Here is a 5,460-nt window from a genome sequence, read left to right as displayed (position 1 = left end):
GTAATTCCACTAACATTGGAAGAACTGTTTTTTAAGCGACTCTAATTATGCACATTCAGAAAAACAAAGTGATTGTTTACAATAAAATCAATGTATCGACAATAGTCGACGGATTTTTTTTTAGTTCCAAATGTTTCAGACGTAATTTAATTTCGTTTGACTAAGTAACATCAGTAATTATTATTGTTAATTATTATTGTCTTACAAATTTCTGAGAAGCAACTTTATTCTATCAAGTTACATGATTGCCAGTCGAAGAGCAAACTTACAATATTTTAACTTACCAACATTCACAGCAGCGTCTATTTGTTTTTGTCGTCGACGTAATGTTGCCGGATGGACAATTTTCCTGCCATCAGGAAAATAGCGTCGTGGCTTTCGCGGTTTTTTTGATGATTCACTCATAACTGAAAATTTAATATACTGTGAACTTGATGTACTGTCAGGAATATCATCCTACATTTAGAGATTGACTTACTTGATCAAAAATGTAATCCAACTTCTATATTATGATAAATAAAATTTTCCTCATGCTGATTATATAAACATAAAATAAAAATATACTCACTATAAAGATAACGGTTTCAACCAATCAGAGATGTATCGCTAAAGTTCACTTTATCCATATATCGTTGTCACTTAAGATTCATATTATAAGTAAATTAGTGGCTTTTAGTGACAAAAATAGTCCGGTAATGGCAACACAACAGATAGTCTTACGCGCTTCAGCGCAAGCTCAACGTTTATTTCGCTCTCTGAAATTGTTTCAAACTTATAAATTGCAATTATTTGATCCGTATTTAATTTCACAGTCCTAACACTTCAGACTTTTATATGAATAAACCTTCGGGTATTTTTGGATATGTGAACGTATACTTCATATCATTAATACTACATCGCATTATACCGATGATACTTAATTTTCTGGTACTACTTTTCGTACGCGAACGGCGCGGAAAGAAATGCACCAATCAGGTCGCAGAATAGTACGACGTGTCGGGCCATGCTTTCACACCGGTAAAACAAAGCAGCATCACATTTTGCTCCCGATGCGGTCACGTGCGCTTTTTGTCCGTTTCGGCACTCCGCGTGTGTGTGTTTTAATGTTAAAAGTGAAAAAAAATTTTGTGGAAAATGTCGTGGGTTTACGTAAAGTATTTATACTCGAGCTTAAATAAAGAACAGAAGCACAATCGAAAAGAATGTGTTCACGTAGACAGAGTTCTCAACTATGAAGAAGCGAAAATAAAAAATCGCACTTTCCAGATTCAATGTGGCAATGCCAGCAATTATTGTCAGGCAAAAAACGCCTTTTCTGCAGGTAATAGTTGACGATTCAACTAGTCGTTTAAAGTGACCTATTTTGTTTTAAAACTCAACTGTTTGGTTAAAAGTTAAACTCCTTTGTTAAAAATTCGTTTTTTTCCTGGTTGAAAATTGTGTTACTTTAAAAAGAAATCTTTATTCTCGGTTCAAAAATCAACTATTTTGGTAGAAAACTAATCTATTTAGTTGAAAATAATGTTTTTATCGACAAATAAACGGTTTTGTAGAAAATTCTTGTTGTTGGTTTGAATATTCAACAATTTATTTTACTTTTTCTCTTTCTTAACTGAAAAATCAGTCTTGGTAAAATATGTAACTATTCGATCGAAAAATAAATTTTTTGTTTAAAAAATAATATTTTTGGCTTAAAAATTTGAAAGTTTGTTGAAATTTGTTTTCTTTCTTGATAAAAAAATTTTCATTGTAAAGAACTCTTGTTTCTCGGTTCAAAATTCAACTATTTTGGTAGAAAACTTAACTATTAGCTTAAAAATAATTTTGTCGTTGACAAATAAACTGTTTTGTGGAAAGTTCGTCTTCTCGACTTGAAAATTCAACATTTGCACTTTTTTCCAAGGAGGGTAAATGTGTGGAGGGGAAATTTGGTGAAGTATGGGAGGGAAATTTCTCAGATGAGGCGGTTTTAACGACTTATTATTTTTTTTTAAGAAAAATAATTTAAAAAAATTTTTCCATACAATTTTTTTTAAACCAAATTTTTTTCATAAAAAATTAAAAAGAACATTTAAAAAAATATATAATTTCACAAAAACAAAATTTGATACAGTTTTGTTTGATAAAATAAACAAATACATTTTTTTTTATTTCAAGATTCTGTTCAGAATGAAATTAACGCCTCAATAGGTAACGGAATTCTCCCTTGTAGGCGCTCGACGCCTACTTCGACTAATTATTTATTTTCTGAACTGAAAAATCGTTCTTGGTTGAAAATGTAACTATTTGACCGAAAAATAAATTTTTTGTTTGAGAATTAACATTTTCGGCCTGAAAATTAACTATTTTGTTTAAAATTCATTTTTTTCTGGTTGAAAATGTCATTACTTTGTAAACAAATCTTCTGGCTCGGTTCAAAATGCAGCTATTTTGGTAAAAAAACCTAATTATTCGGGTTACAATAATTTTGTTGTCAAATAAACTGTTTTGAAGAAAATTCGCCTTCTTGGCTTGAAAATTCAAAAATTTATTTTACTTTTTAGGTTTTCACAGCCCCGTGCTGAAACCCTTATAGTTTCGGTCAGGTGTCCGTCCGTCCTTTCGTCGTACTTTTTTCCAAGAAGGGGACATGAGTGGAGGAAAAAGGTGGAGAAGTAGGGGAGGGAATGTATGCGATGGGGAGGTTTTAATTACTTAATTAATTTTTCAAAGAAAAATATGATCAGGAAATACTTTTAAATAAAATGTTTTAAACAAAATTTTTGTTTTCAATCATTAAAAGCAATGTATGTATACAATTTTTTTATATAATGAAAAAAATGGTTTTCATACAATTTTTTTGGTTTAAGATTTATCATTTTTGTTGAAAAATTAACTATTTTGTTGAAAATTTGTTTATTTCTATTTGAAAATGTTATTAGCTTGTACATAAGTCTTCCTTTTTGGTTAAAAATTGAACTATTTTGGTATAAAATTGATCTATTTAGTTTAAAATCATTTTTTTTGTTGGCAGTTAAACTGTTATAAAGATAATTCGTCTTTTTGGGTTTAAAATTCAACAATTTATTTGATATTTTTTTATTAACTGAAAAATCATTTTTGATTGAAAATGCAATTGTTTGTTCGAAAATTAGATTTGCTGAAAATTCACATTTTTGGGTAAAAATTCAACTGTTTTGTAGAAAGTTCTTCTTTTTGGCTTAAAAATTTAATAAATTTGTCGACATTCTTTTCATTTCATGACTACAAAATTATTCTTGGTTGAAAATTCATCTAGCCGTTTGGAAGTCATCTTTTTTGTTTTAAAACAAAACTTCTTGGTTAAAAGTTAAACTACTTTTTCAAAATAAATTCATAGCGGCCAGCATTAGACTATTATAAGTAACATAAGTCGCATTAAATTTCGAAACATTTATTTTATTAGGAATAGAAAAAATATATTATGTAATAAACAATATATCGTAACTTGAATTCTCTTATTTATAGAATGAAATTCTTTGGATATGTGAACCACCTTTTCAAAAATAAAATTACTTGTTAAGGCCATGTGATGAGTGGGTCACGTGACCAGATTCCTACCTTATCGTTACTTTTTTTATTTCCCAACTTATCACACGAAATGCCATATCGAGTTTAAAACTTGGGATACTAAACAATAAGCACTAAGAAAATAATTTAAAAAAAATTTTTTTTTTCATAATTATTAAAATTTAGGACCGGACCCACCTTTCTTAGTGCTTTTTGTTTATTATCCCAAATTTTCAACTTTATGTGGCGCTTCGTGTGAAAATAAGTTAAGAAAAAAAAAAGTGGCGGTAAGGTATTCGGTCTTTTCTACGTTTTTTAAAGGTAATTCAAAAAAATGGTAAACTCGTCAAGGAAGAGAAAGCTTTGATATTTTTATATTATTAAAAGGTGAATTCTTTCATTAAGCATTGTTTCATTCTTGAGGCAAGCCGTTCACAATAAAATATTGTGAAATTTTGGACTAATTTACTTTAAAATGATTAAATGTTAAGTTATAGATGCTTTTGAATGTTATTAAACCAAATTTCTGTTTTTTAAACTCTTTTAAGTTGTTGTATGATCAATCTTTGAACTATATTCAATTTGGAACATATCGAAAATAAAAGCTTTCATTTGAAAATGGTACTTTAAAATAGTACGATTGAAAGGGCCAAGGTCACACCAACCCTTGGCAAGTCGCATTGGGGCATCTCTCATCTATAATAAATTCAAGTCCACAAAAAATGAGCAAAAATGAGTAGGAGTAGCTTTCCGCCTCCACTTTTGCATGATTTTTTCCAACCTATGAAAGAAATAATTGTTTTAAGCCGAAAATACGATCTACGTCACTTATCAAGACCAATAAAGTTTCCTTGATATTGAAACATTCTTCTTATAGTTGGAAACAAATGAGTTTGCAGGAATAAAAATATATTTAAATTTTTGGATTTAAACATTTCAAAAGTAAAAAAAGATTCGCTGTAAATAATATACTGAGGGTGGAAAGAAGGTAATGAATTTTAATCTATATTTAATTCCATTGAATATTATAGAGGTATTATACAATATTACAGGCTTAAACTGAAATAGACTGAATAACTCAAGTTCCTTATAAAGTCACCCGATACTCATGACAGATTTCATGGTGAATTCCTAAGAGTCAATTATGATTTCAAACCATTCCGATGTGTCCCACATAATTACAAGGATTCCCCGAATAATTTAGAATAATTCTTAAGAATTCATGACAAGTTTCATATTATTCCAACGACTTCATTGTGAATTCCGTAGAATACTATAGAATTTCTATGAATTCATGGTGAATTCTAGACAATTCCAGACGATTCTAATTTTGATCTAAATTCTTGGAAATTCTAAAGAAAATCAAGGTAAAATCCAAAGAATTATAAACAGAGACTTTTACATTTGTTTCCCCTTTCCCCACTTAGTACTAAAATACAATATGTGTGAGTATCAATAAAATATAATGTTAACAATTTCGTTACTAATAACATGTTAATTCAAATAGAGTTTCAGTCCCCTTAGAACTACTATAACAGCGCCGTATCTTTTTTTGTTCCTAATAATACTTTGGTATCGCCTTTCAAGCAAGCATCACTAACTGTAAAGTCACAAAATTATATGCGGCGCCTGTCACCCAAATATCTTCGACATCTATTCCAGAAGTGAAGGAGGCTGATATTCTTATATTGAGGTTACCCCAGCCCATAAGCCTTTTTTCGACAGGTTCTAGGGACTTGAGTAATAGATTGAACTTGTAAAACAAAAATAGATATTAAACTGAGTATTCGCGAAGCCGGCACAGTACGCGATCGGACCAGTTCAGTGGTGGATACTCGTTGAGATCATTTCAAGATCATTCGTTTCTCCCCCCACCCCCCTGTTTTTCTGTTATCTCTCTTCCCTTGTCCTCATCAGTTTCTCCCACTCCCT

Source organism: Belonocnema kinseyi, chromosome 1, assembly GCF_010883055.1.
Source record: "Belonocnema kinseyi isolate 2016_QV_RU_SX_M_011 chromosome 1, B_treatae_v1, whole genome shotgun sequence".
Lineage (NCBI taxonomy): Eukaryota > Metazoa > Arthropoda > Insecta > Hymenoptera > Cynipidae > Belonocnema > Belonocnema kinseyi.
This window is presented reverse-complemented; position numbering follows the sequence as displayed.